At 39.1% G+C, this 14,858-nt stretch overlaps 1 pseudogene; it reads left to right on the forward strand.

The window, feature by feature from the left end:
* The first annotated feature begins 6,956 nt into the window (after positions 1-6,956).
* LOC132798056 (uncharacterized) lies at positions 6,957-11,199 on the forward strand (annotated as a pseudogene).
* Positions 11,200-14,858: the final 3,659 nt, after the last annotated feature.

Consider the following 14,858-nt stretch of genomic DNA (forward strand, 5'->3'; position numbering starts at 1 on the left):
TTCTCCGGAAACGATGCAGTGTTATCACCGCACGAAGCTAAAAATAATTCCATTATGATATTCGACGATGTGGCATGTGAAAAGCAGGATAATATCCGAAACTATTTTTGTATGGGAAGACATAAGAATATTGATTCATTCTATTTATGTCAAACATACACACATATACCGAAGCATTTAATACGTGACAATGCTAATTTTATTATAATGTTTAAACAAGATGATTTGAATATGCGTCATATATATCGAGATCACGTAAACAGTGACATGGACTATGAATCATTTATGGAAATTTCACGAAAATGCTGAGAGGAGAAATTTGGATTTCTACTAATCTCTAAAGATGATGATATGAAAAATGTGCGATACAGAAAAGGCTTTGATCAATTCATTATACTTTAAAAATATGAATATAAAACTAATGATGTGATGATTAAACAACAGTCCAAACTCAGACTTCAAAATGTCTACATCACTAACATTTGCATTAAATGGAAACACATCAGTTATAACCGAAAATTTTTCCCACAAATTGAATTAAATAGAAATTATGAGTGTGCTCTCATTGACTTTCACACATACAATTCTATACCAAAGGTAGATAGAGGAACAATCTATTTCATATTGGAAATAAATGTATAGAAATACCTGTTGGATCGTATGAACTCGAAGAGATTGCAACATATATTATTGATGTCCTAAAGGGGTATGGTTCTTATGATGAGTTAAAATAGAAACCAACAATAATACGCTGAAAGTTCAAGTTACTACTAAAAAAGAAACAGTATATTTTAATCGTGAACGAAGTATTGGAAAGCTATTTGGATTTGGTGCACGTATTCTAAAACCGCACAATACTGAAATTTATGTCTCTGATAATCCTGTGAATATTTTAAAAGTAAATACAATTAGATTGGAATGCAACATTATCAGTGGCTCATATGTAGGTAATAGACCAAATCATGTGCTTCATGAATTTGGAATCAATGTTCCTCCGGGATATAAAATGAGTATTACACCACGAAACTTGATTTATTTACCTATCAACACTAGAGAAATAAGCACGCTCGAAGTACGGATAACTGATCAGGAGGGGGAATTAATCAATTTTCGAGGGGAAACTATATCAATTCGTCTTCATTTACGAGCAACAGAATGATTATTTATAATAAAAGGTCGTTACATCACCTCACAACTCCCATTACTAAATATAAAGGTGAAGTGAAAACACCATCATCATTATCATCTCGAGGACCATCATATCCACGACCTGCGGTATCATTAAAAATAAACTGATTTTAAAATCACTTGGATTTAATATTCAGTAAAATTACTACCTTCATTTCAAATGAATGAAATTTTTTGTGCAAGATAAACCTCACAATGATGAGAGTATCACGAAAAAGAATATCACACTTATTACCCATATCAGCAGAACTTCAAAACAAATGATGAAGTTCGTATTACAATCTAAAACCAAGATTTATATGTGTTGCCGTCTGAAAGTTTCCTCCACTTTGAAGGGACACTTAGTAAAATTACTAACTAAAATTCGGGCACAAGTACAACAAATGATGTTGCCGGCTTGCCTAAAAATAATTGCATGGCCTATTTTTTGATGAAATAAGATATGAATTGAACGGATGCGAACTGGATAGAACACGGTTTACTGGAATCACATCTACTCTGAAAAACTTTCTTTCCATTGGTCGACAGGAGTCTCTATGTTATCGTAATGCCGGGTGGAGTGGAGGAGAGAGTATATCTTGCGGAGGTCATTTCAGCTTTTCATTACCACTAAAAATGCTAATGGGATTCGCTGAAGATCATAAAAAGTTATATTAAATTGTAAACATGAACTCATTCTCTTGCTAGCTAAAAATATGAATGATATGTTTGAAAAACGGTTGGAGGTATTGAATATAAAATTGCTATACAGAACATTAGCTGGAAAGTACCCCACATTGTTCCAAGCGATACTACTAAAATTAAAATGTTCAATGTAGTCAAAAGTGGAGCTACACTTCCACTTTCATTCCGCAGCTGGGATTGTTATATAAATCCCTCGTTGGTACAGGGGACTCATCATGTATGGAACGTTAAGCTAGCTGCAAATAGAGAACGTCCACGGTTCGCAGTCATTGCGTTTACATTAAATGGCAATCTAATTACAAACAATTTGAGAAATGCAAAAGTGTATTTAAATTCTGAAGTCTATCCATATGAAGATTTAAATGTAAAATTCAATGAAAATCGGTTTGCTGCCTTGTATGATACATATGTACGTGAAATCCCAAGAGAGTTACTACAACCGGGAGCCTCGTCCACTTTTATCACCACTAGACTTCAAGTCAAAGGCTCCTATTGTTGTTGTTGATCTTTCATATCAAAACGAGTCGGTCAAATCAGGGCCAATTGATGTTAAAATTTCAACTGAATTAAGAGTACCAAGTGAGTTGAATACAAAGGTATATTGCCTTCTCATTCACGATCGTCTAGTTGAATATACCCCACTGACCGGATTAGTTCAACGTATCGTATAAATTTTTCTCAAAATATTTCTTCATTCACCTTTTTGGAAATCATTACGAGTAGACGTCAACGGATTGAAAGAAATTTAAAATGATATTGATTGAAAACAAGACCAACTCCACAACTCATATTTCGATACAACAACTTATAACTGGAATAAATAATTTTATGAAAATGTTTAAGGATAAAATTTTTCCTGAACACATGGAATATTTATAAGAATCATTGAAATATTTTAATAATAGAATATGTGATGGACCATTGGTTTCTAATGTTCATGGTCAACATTTCGCCTCCTGCTGTTGGGCTCATAACGATGTGGAGGATGGAGTCGATACATGTGCCTGTCATTTCTATACTGTTCGCTCACAAAAATCAAGAAAAATTATAAAATGTATGTTAGTTTAGAGAATCGATTTTAAACAATGTATTTGGAAATAAAATTATGTTACATACAGAACATGCAAAGAAGAATACTATATTTTTAAGGAAATGGAATTTTTACAGCTCTATTCGGTTTTCTTTCAGATTTTCTATTTTATCTTCAAGTGTCTTGGAAATGGTGTTGTACTCTCGTCTAAATTACATCACGTTCCCATCCTTTTTAACATTCATTACGTCTTCCTTCCTCCGCTCCGATTTCGAATAGATTCGAATTGACGAGACAAGTGGGCGTCACACCTTCGTTCGTTTTATAGATAGCGTGGCGCCTACGATCGTTTTACAGCTAGCGATGTGTCACGTGCAAGGCGCCTTCGATCTACGAATCGTTTTCGACTGCAACCCCAACCCCGATCCCTCACCGTCTCGTCTCGGGACACACAACCTCGAGAGCGTATCGTAGCACGTGTTCGTTGCACGTTTTCGCTCTCGATCTACGAATCGTTTTCGACTGCGACCCCGACCCCGATCCCTCACCGTCTCGTCTCGAGCACGAGAGCGTATCGTAGCACGTGTTCGTCATACGTTTTCGCCCTCGATCTACGAATCGTTTTCGATTGCGAGCCCGAGTGCGAGACCGAATGCGACCCCGACCTCGAGGGCGTGTCGGGAGAAGCGATCTCGACCTCGACCCCGAGGGCGTCTCGGGACAAGCGACCTCGACCCCGACCTCGACTCCGAAGGATTTGTCTAACGAAACGCCCCCGACCCCGATCCCGATCCTTTCATCGCCCCGTCTCGGGTCGCGTACGATTCGTCACACAAATCCACACTTGTCATTTCCACTGCTAACCCTAATTAAATTGCATCTTTATTACCCCACACTTGTCATTTCCACAGCTAACCCTAATTAAATTGCATCTTTATTACCTCACACTTGACTTTTTAATAGGTTACCTAATTAAATTGCATTATTATTACCCCTAAATTGACATTAATGACATGTAACCCTATTTAGTACTTGTACAGAAACTTGATTTGTATAGAAACTTGATATTCCAACTACTATTGTCTGCACTATTTGCAACGACGTCAATTCTGAAACAGCTTATACCGAAACACGGTGTAAACATAAATTTCATAGATCTTGTTTGTCAGAGTGGTTAAATGGTAACACCACTTGTCCAAATGTAGGCATTGTAGTAAAGAAATTTACATCCCAAATGTTTATCAATTATTTAAGAAATGATATCTTTGCATGTTTTGGAGTACCGGAAGTTATAGTTAGCGACAATGGCACTCAATTTAAAAGCCATGAGTTCACTAACTTTATTTCCAAATACGGAGTTCAGCATATAAAAACAGGTGCGTATGCTCCGCAATCAAATGCAGCCGAAAGAGTTAATCGCTCTATTAACGAAGCCTTAAGAGCTTATATACGGGTGATCAGCGGGTGTGGGATATTTATTTGCCAAGTATCAATGCGGCTTTAAAAATTCCATACACCAGTCGATTGGTATATCTCCATATTTTGTAGTATTCGGACAACATATGACCACCCACGGTCAAGACTTTAAATTGCTTAGGAATCTTGACTTGCTTAGCGATGGAACGGAAGGATTAATTAGAATTGATCAATTTCATAAGATTCGTGCAGACATTCAAAAACATCTCACAATGGCTTATGAGAAAAATCAACAGATGTATAATTTGAGTAGTAGACCACGTTCTTTTGAAGTTGGACATCAAGTGGTCAAACGGAATTTTGCATTAAGCAATGCAGCAACAAACTTTAATGCCAAGTTAGCTCATGTTGGAATCAACGCTCGCATTAAAAGAAAATTGGCAATTCTTTGTACTTATTAGAAGATCTAACAGGGAAAGAAATGGGCACGTTCCATGCTGAAGACCTTTAGGTTCTTGTTCACCCTTTTTCAAATTCAATCTTCGTCGTAAGACTCACATTGAACTTGTGGTGTAGGGGTGAGCAATGTCCGTTAATTTGCAATTTGAATTTAAATTGAATGGCGGTATCAATATTTGCGACGCGACTGTTGTCCAAGCTAACAGCTGCGCGCGATAACATCTGCATTCGATGATTGATGCACTCGCCAACAGATGTTGGTATATTATTAATTATTAATCGAATATTTGCAGTGAGTTGGCAGGATCACTTTTGCCATTCACATTAGTATCGTATTAAATAATATCGATATCGAACTTAGATTAATCAAGCAATATCGATACCCACGCTTAATCTAGGCTAGACCATCGCTTTTAATGCAAAAGCTACAGAGATAAAGTGTGCCGCAGCAAAGTATTAAAAATAAATCTGACGACATCCGTCATAATATTATATATATATTTTATTGGTGTTGTTCGGGAGTGCGCACTTTTCAAAGTTTTTTACTTTCTTTGGCCTTCTCGTTGGTTTTACAAGGTACGTAGCGAGATAACAAAATTTCATAATTTTCATTAGTAACTTTTCCTGGTGTAGGATATTGTGTGTGTAATCACGCGGCAACGACCACTGTACAGCACACACCAACTGATCTGCAACTGCAGGGCCCCGCGCCAAAAGGCGTGGCAACAACTTTGCAAAGGGGTTGCCACAAAACGCCTAGATATTTGCACTTGAGTCACCAGTTTAGTGACGCCCAAGACAGCAGGAGGCTGTAGAAGCGACGTCATGTGTTGCTAAAGCGGTTCCAGAAGGAACACAAGCTTCGTATAAACCTTTTGAGAGAACGGATCGGCATAGTAGAGCTGATCGTTGCCACTTCTCGTTATCACGGTGGAAGTGCGCCATACGCTGCTGAGGCTGCGCGTTTCTGACGCAGACTCGTTGCTACGACTCGCTGCTATGTGTTGCCGAGCCTGCACCACTCGTCGGCATTGAGATCTTTGCCACCACTCGTCGTCGCATCTCTTATTCGATGTTGTGTTGACAGTGCGATTGCCACTGGAGGCCACTGCCGATTTTCGTTGCTGTTATATATTCTAATCCCTTTTGAAGTTCACCCAGCTCATCAACTCATCAATCATCACAGGCCTGTCGATATCGATGATATAAAAACAGCGTATAAAGAGTATGTGTAAGTACGGCATAGCCGCACAAAAATCATTTGTAAATCGTATATGACAGCTATTATTATTGTTATTATTATTCTTATTAGTGTTATATTCATACCCATCCTATTAGGAAATACTAGGTAAAAAGTAATATAGTAGGCAAATAATGCATAAAATGAAGTTATGTACATGCATTATAGTATTTTTGAAGTCTGTTGGTCTTAACCTCGTTGAATAATCATGAAGTCGAAATAAATTATAAAGTAATGGGCACCTGATATTACTTGTTGTTGCTTAACTTGTGTAAAGGCATAGAGCCAGAAGCTTTTACAGGTTGGGAGGGTAAAGAAGAAGAACATAACCATCTTCGTTCTTTATATTTATATATTGAATGCACATACTTCTTAACCGGTCTATCGGTTGATAGCCTATCCTGTCTGTTCCCGTCTTAACTCTGTCTACCTTCTTTTATCTGTGTGGCACGGTGGCTTACTAGGTGGCAAAAGACCCTCCCCACTTTCCCTGAGCTTTAGTCGACAATATAGGCAGAGTATGCTTCCAGTTTGCTGCCCACTTAACGGATCGTCTCATAATGAGATGACGCCCTAGACGTGTTCGTTACAAAGTGTTACATAGGATGTTTCAAAATATATTAGAATTAAGGATAAATGCGAATTTTTAAAATCAAGCATAAAATATTTAGGATTTTTGATAACGAAGGAAGGTATACAAGCGGATGAGAAAGGTATTGAAGCAGTAAAAATTTCCCGATTCAGACAAAGTGCACAGTTTTTAGGTTTATGTTCTTATTTCCTGCTTTTCACACCAAATTTTTCTATGTTAGCTAAACCTCTTTATGATCTTTTGAGAAAAGACATTATATTTGTATTTGGAAAAACGAGTTGGACTGCTTTTAATGCTCAAAGAAAAACTGTTAGAAGCACCGGTGTTAGCTATCTATAGTCATAAAGATGAAATCAAACTACATTGTGACGCAAGCTCCCACGGTTTCCGGAGCAGTTTTGTTACAGAAGAAAAATGATGGAAAACTGCACCCGATATTTTACTTCTCTAAACGAACTACCGAACAGGAGAGTAAATATCACAGTTTTGAACTGGAAGCGCTAGCCATCATTTATGCTCTTCGCAGATTTCAATTTACTTGCACGGAAAACTATTCAATATTGTTACGGATTGCAACTCATTAATTCTCACACTTAGCAAAATTGATTTAAATCCTAGAATAGCCAGGGAGGCACTGGAATTGCAAGACTACGACTGTAAACTTAAAGCAAAATGTTCTAGTCACATAGAAAATTGTCTTAAATGTATCGCATTTTCTCTAAAATCCGGAAAGACAGAGGGATTTTTACATAATATACCTAAAAGGAGATCAGCCTTTTGAATTATTACACATCGATCATTATGGGCCAGTAGCAGCTAATAGAGCAAATAAACACATATTTTTGATTACAGATAGGTTTACAAAGTTTGTGAGACTATATAAAAAAGACGACTAAGACCAAAGTAGTAGTTAAAGCACTGAAGGATTACTTTAGAGCATACAGTAGACCAAAATGCATCGTATCCGATAGAGGTAGCTGTTTCACATCCACAGAAGGTACAAAATACAAAAAGGGGACTATGTAATGATAAAAATTTTGACGGAGCAGTAGGAGCTGCGAGGAAACTAATTCAAAAACAAAGGGCAATACGTGATTGCGAAAGTTATGCGAAGTGATAGATTCCTAATTAAAGATGTAGAAAATTTTCAAGTTTCGCGAAATCCTTACAAGGGTGTTTGGAGTATCCAAAACATAAGACCATGGCTTTGAAATAAATATAAAAGAAAGAAATAAATAATAAGTAAAAATATATAGTAATATATAGTAACTGTGCAATTAATTAACAAAATAATAGTAAATGTATTAAATAAGATTTATTTATATTTATATAGACATAAGACTAAAAATTATTGTTCTTTGTAAAGTCACGATCAGGAGATCTAGTTCGCAGGATGGCTGAGTTGTAATAGGACGTGTGCCTACACACACATACACACATATATATAAACTTGACGCTCTCTCGCCTATCCGAACTCTCTCTCTCTCGATATTGGGTCTCTTTATCGATTCTCTTATTATATGTCACATTCTATGTTATACATAATTAAGCTACGCGATCAGTCTTGATCGAGAAGCTGCAATTCAATTGTTTTATTAAGTGTGTGTAACTAAAACAGTATGTTCGCTTAATTCTATCATTTTATTTGGAACTATGCATCACCAAGCAGGAGTAGATTAGCCTAACCACTTTTCTTTTAGGGATCCTGCCAACTTTTAGTTTTTGACATTTGGATGCAGGATCTTGGTAGGGTGGGCGTCTGCACACAATAACAGCTGTGTTGCATTAGAGAGTTGCTCCGTCTTCTTGGTTAACCTACCTTCTTCTCCTTCCCTTTCTCTTCTCTTTCACCATTGTTTAATGTATCCTTCTTCTTCTCTGTCTAATAATAATAATAAAGCTAATAAACTTTCCACCCGCACCAGACGAATACGACACTAGTGATTCGTTACAGTCTTCAAACGACTGCCTGTTAAAACGTCCTGGCTCACTTTCATCATTGATGGGCATTCTCATACACTTCAGAGAACGCCAAATTGCTGTTTCGGGTTACATACGCGAAATGTTCCACCAAGTGAGGGTGTGACCAGAGGATCAGAAATTCCTGTGGCGTGATGGGAACTCGCAACGGCCACCGGAGGTATAACATACGTCATACAGGTTATGACATTTGGAGTGGTCACCTTCTTTGCCGAGTTATGTTTTGAAACGCAATGCTTTATAAGATGAAGCTGAATATTCCGTGGCCGTAAAAGTACTCGTCATGACTAGCTTCAGTCTGTGGACTCATTAACTGAGATGACAAAGCTGGCCCAGGCTGTCAAACCAATTTATGCAAAGAGTGAATTTGACATGCGACATTGGACATCAATTCTCAAACAGTGGTCTGTGCTCTCGAAAATAGATATGACATGTTGGACAAGCCAATTTGTTACCCAGACGTTGGTCCGGAAAATGTTCTGGGCATGTGGTGGCAGCCTGAAAAAGATTGTCTAACGTTTAAGGTGAAGCCAGATACTAACTAAACGCTAACTAAAGCAAACTAAACGCCGCGTCCTGAGCATGATTATGTCTATACTCGACCTGCTAGAAATTGTTGGATTTTTACATACGCGCCAAAACGGTGCGCAGAATATTTTTCGCGATTGCACAGTAAATTGACAACAACAACATTTCAACACAACTCATCTTCACAAGCAAGCAGCAAGCATAGCGCTGATTCTTGTTTACATTTATTTCTTCTCCCCTGCCCCTAGAGCCTATTACACATAGCGTAATATACAAGCGCTTCGTGATCCCGTTAGAATATGACTACACACTAATACAACCACGCGCAAAATAGAGCAAGTGCACAGTGGATCCGCTTGTATGAAAGACAGGCCAAAAATACTAATAATGGCCATAGCGTGATGAAATTTATAACAAATTGGACATATCGATCGGCTATATCCTGCAGTGCCCGTTTCGCCTACGCCATGTATTTTGTTTTCTTTCGCGTAAAGCACAAATTCCAGGCGTTAACTATAGTAATGTGACTACAAACTACTACAGTCGACGCTTGAATTGTGTGTACAGTGAACTAAAGCCAGTGTGATTACATACTCTCACTCGTTTTACTTGTGCCGCACGCCTCGCCAACAAGAAAGTATATCGATATTGAGGCAGTGTGATTATCCCCTTTCGTACCACCACCCATTTTCCCTTGCTAAGCGACACTTGGACGAATTGAACCACAACAACTGCGTTTTCTTTTGTACCAACATCTCCAGAGCAACTTGATTTGTAGGGTTTCAGTAAAACACAAATTTCTTGATAATTCGACCTTGCTAGGTACCTTGGCGTTTTAAAAGTTCGGTACAACGCACTTATTTGCTTTTATACGAAATGGGTGGCGGCTATCTCTCAGTCATGCATACTCGATTATAAATTTCTAACTTATTTTTATCTAAAAAATTTGGAATGATGTCCGAAAATCCGTTCATTTTTTTGGTGTCAATAACATCATATTTTTAAATGATGTATATGCTAAATAATCATGTCATCTCTTTATGTTCATCAAAATACTAATCGTATGTAATCCTTATGGAGATCATTTAATTTTTGCAGTCACAAGCTAATAATGCCGAAAAAATTACCGAACTTTACCATTTGATTCAGTTGCGATCGAAAAGGTGAATATAGATGATATTGCAAATACTGAAAGTACTTGTGCGATTTGTGCAACAGCATATTCGATGAATCGGAATTATAGCACCCAAGAAACAAACTTTTTAAAGAATGTGGTCGCCGTACATAACGACAAAGAGTTTATAGACAATGCATTAAAATTACTCTTTTCACCCCCATATCCCAGTGTTTAATACCCGGGTGGAATCAGGATCACTACAGATTTCGACTTTAGAAGATACAGTACAGTAAAAACAATATCTCATACATAATATTATATTACTCAGCTTACCTTTGTTATAGATGTCATAGTATAACCAAAATAAGAAACATAATTAGATATTTCCAAAATAAAAATAGTTTCAACATGGCAACAAATAAGGGAGTGAAGAAAATAAAAAATTAAACAATGGGAAAAAATCAGAATTAGCTTTCGAAGAAGGCACGGAGGACGCCGATGTGTTGGAATTAAATTTGTATATTGATATTAATGACAATTTCTTTAACGAGGCTAGTCGAGTAAGTATTTAAAATTGTAATAACATTACAAAAACATTATAACTTTTGTTAGATTGTTCAATTTTTAATGGAAGCCGAACGGTTTTTGAAGCATCCCGAATTAAGCGTTATGCTGACATAATATTTAATTTACATAGAAAATATGTAGAAGAAGTAAACGATAACCAAGTGTTGCGACCCCAAATAATATCTACTGAAAATAAATTGCGATTAGCACTGGAATTAACTGCCACATCAGAAGAATCTTTACAACAGCTGAAAGATACTTTGCGAGATGCGTGGAAGGAATCGGACGCATCAGCATTACGAGAACAGTTAGTACATGAAAAACTCCAAGAAGTGTTAATAAAATGTGAAGGTCTTGGAGATAGAGACAATGGACAAACCGATGATACTGCAGAGTAAGTTTAAACGCTCTTTAATGAGTTATAAAGTTATTGGTATATTCATTTTATATATTATTACTATAATAACTTATTTAATTTAACATAGTTAATTGGACATATTTTTGTTGGCAGTATATGTCTTATTTTATTAAATTAGCTGATTCGATATTATTGTTTGGCCAATCCATAATCCAATTCAATTTGGTTACTGGTTCGTAAGCGGCATTACAGTTTTATACAGACGCAAATGCGACAAATATTCTCCTAGCTTCTTGGTAGCAATTAGTGTTTCGATATTAAGTCTTTAAATACATTTGAAAACATATTTCGGGTTTTGTATTACCAGAAATTTCTCCTATACTCATTTTTGCATACCTTTATTTCAAATGCTTTGTTTGTAGTAATTCAATTTTGTTGTTTGGATTCTCAGTATGAATTTGATCTACATTTTGATCATTAACTTCATTGTTTTAAAAAGTAACAGTATCAAAATCATTAACATACGCATTAATTTCATTTATTTAAGATATAACTTGATTTTATGGAATGGAACTTGTAATGTTACTACCTTTTGCGAGATCGGAACAATCCTATTATTCAAATACTCATGAACGATTACTGCAAAATTCAATAGAAATTTGTACTCTAGGTTTGTTGAACAATGTTCCACTGTCAAATTCCTAAATTGTTTTATAAGAACTGTGTAGGGGGCGTCAGTAGATAATAATAACACTTTCACTTTTCTATTATTATAGCTTGTAAGTTGTACAATCACTTTTACTATAAATATGTAGAAAGAACACCTGTTGTGCCACTCATAGAATAGAAATATATGTTATGTAGGAAAAGCACAAGTGGGCAGGGTGACCAACATGAGGAGAAACTAGATCAGTGTGACTGCGCGTGTGACAAGGTCACCATCGATATCAATCGATCGCGACCACACTGTCAGCTGTTTTGAGTGGTCACACCTGCCATCATCTGGCATCAACATCCTCCCCTTGCAATGAGTTGCAAACGGACTTATTGTCCACATGGACCGGACAGAATCCAACTCAATGTGGAATTCTGGGCCATTGGCAAATCGTTGGTGCTCGGCAGGATGCCATGTTGAATGATGTGAGGATACACCTCAGTGCCGAGCACCAGGGACACCTTCGATGGCTGGAACCAGCGTCGGCAAGAGTAATGCTGCGAAACTGCTCCAAGTTTTCACCATCGACAGGTCGGAGGGGCAAGGATGTGAGCGAAGTTGGAAACGCTCCAGAGGTGAGGCCTGCTCGTGGGGACGGCGAGCGGGAACGTGGCCGTGCTTTTGAGTTGATCGTCTGCTTGGAATGCGACTCTCGTCGAGAACGCAGAGACAGTTGTCGACACATTCTGGGAGACGGGGCCGGCGAGAATCAACCAAACACGGTTTCTTGCCCAAGGAGTGAGCCACAAATGTTTGGCCGGGAACCGCTCAGGATGACTGACGGAAGGATATCCGCGGCAATTAAGATGTCAACCTGAGCACTTTTGTAGAAGTATGCATCTGCCAGTTCAATCGCTGGTAGATCCTTTAGGAAGCCTTTCGGCACACGGAATGATGGCAGCTGTGGAATAACGAACGCTGAGTTTTCGATATGTAGCCTCAGCTTCGTTGGACAACCAATGCTGAAGTTGCATAACTTCTGCGGTTGGGCCCAATTGCATGATTCAGCCCAGATGCTTGGGCTTGCACGGATTGGAATGGCAACTTTTGCGCTGGAATAAACGCTCAGAAATGAAAGTCGCTTCGGACCCTGAGTCGATTAGTGCTCGTGCGGTGAATGTAGTACCTAGATGGCATACATTGACAACCGCTGTGCCGAGAAGGATGTTCTGAGCGTTAATGGCAAAGTAATTTTGCACATTTGTTGCCGACTGATTCGGAGTAGACTGTATGTTGGGAAGTGTGGCTGAAGTGGAAGAGGAAGAGACACCATTGTGGGCACTGTCGCCCCGAGTGTGGTGCCGCCCTTGCATGTGAAGCAATCGACGCACAGCCATGGCGCCTGCTTCAACGAAATACTTCATGCAGAGATCATCGTACACTCTCGGAGTTGGTGACCTCTTGCAAAACAATTCAAACAGAGGCTTTTTCTGTTTGATGTAGGTCATCCGATTATTGACCGACATTTCAAGGAAGCTTGGACAGACCCGGGCAGAGGATTCTCTTTTGAGCACAAGTCACACGATTTGCCTCTCTGAGTGACACGGGCCTTGAATGAGTTAACTCGCTTTGAATTCTGCTGTGGACGGGATGGTCCAGCGGTAGAGTTCTGCGAGTTGAAAGTTTGCTTCACGTCCTCAACAGCCTCGAGTGTACGATAACGCTCGTTGAGGAACGTGCTCATGTCCTACCATGCGGGAATCTTGGACTTGTCCACCAATGATTGCTCCCATAGTGAGAGTGTAAGTTTGGGGAGCTTGGATGAGCAAAAGAAAGACCAGTATGCAGTCGGCGAAAGGACTAGAGACTGAAATGTCTGAGTGGTCAAAAACGGTCAAGCACCGCTGAATCGTGCTCCGCAGCTCCTTAATCGCTGCCCCCGACTCTTGCGAAACCGTGGACAGGTTGAAGAGTATTTTTAATAGGCTCGTTATCAACAAGCGCTTGTTTTCGAACCGCTCGCAGAGAGCACTCCAAGCCGACGCGAAACCATCGTTCGTCAGCGGAAATTTGTGTACGATCTCATTGGCCTCATTTGCGGTTTATGAATTGAGATGGAAAAATTTCTCAACCGGAGTCGACCTTGGATAGATGGCCGTGAAAAGATCACGGAAGGTCGGGCACCGCAAGTAATCCCCACGGAATACTTCGGTGTCGACTGGAGAGAGCCGGCAGCCATTGGAGTAATTTGCCCCTTCACACGGGCGAGACACTGCTCATATACTGCATAGCAGTGGTCATATTTCAACTCCATGGCCTGTATGCCTTCGTTGTCGCCGTCTCGATCCAGTGCATCAGCGCACGTGGAATAAGCGGTCTCGACATTGTCCCAGAGGACTTGCAGCTGGTCACGACGGATCTCGTACGTGTGTACATTGTCGTCTTTGGCCCTCTGAACCGACTCTCGAAGTCCACCAGTTTGTCAGAGACGCTGACGAAGTTGCTGAGAGCCATCGCACGGGTTTTGCTAAGCTTAGCTTGGACGGAAAGGGTAGTTGCCTGACTACGTGCAGCAGTTGGAGGTTTAGGCAACGACGGAGTCTTTTCCGACGAAGAAGCAGACGGCGACGGACGATCAACTTTGACTCGGAGTTGAGCGGCAGGAGTGGCAGATTTGGACCCCGAAGGAGCAGGCGAAGTGGACGACAGGCGACGAGCTGTGATCGAAAGCTTTAATTAAAGTCTTTTTCACTCTTTTGGTTTTCGGACATACTATGTTTCATCAATCACTTTAGAGTCTTTTTCTCGAGAAAGACTCAAGATAAAGCAGACAGCCGATAGTGAACAAGGCCGACACAAAAAAGACAGAAATATCACTGTTGGAAGAAAACAAAATGTTAAATAAAACACAAACAGCAGCGTGAATCTTTATTAAACTCGTTGGATCACAAGTTGCTGCTGCTCATATACATATATGAAAATGTTTGGGTAATAGATATATAACGTATATGGAATGGATATGGAATGTGTGTAAGTGTCGTGTA

The sequence above is a fragment of the Drosophila nasuta genome, unplaced genomic scaffold (genome assembly GCF_023558535.2).
Source record: "Drosophila nasuta strain 15112-1781.00 unplaced genomic scaffold, ASM2355853v1 ctg77_pilon, whole genome shotgun sequence".
NCBI classification, from domain to species: Eukaryota; Metazoa; Arthropoda; class Insecta; order Diptera; family Drosophilidae; genus Drosophila; species Drosophila nasuta.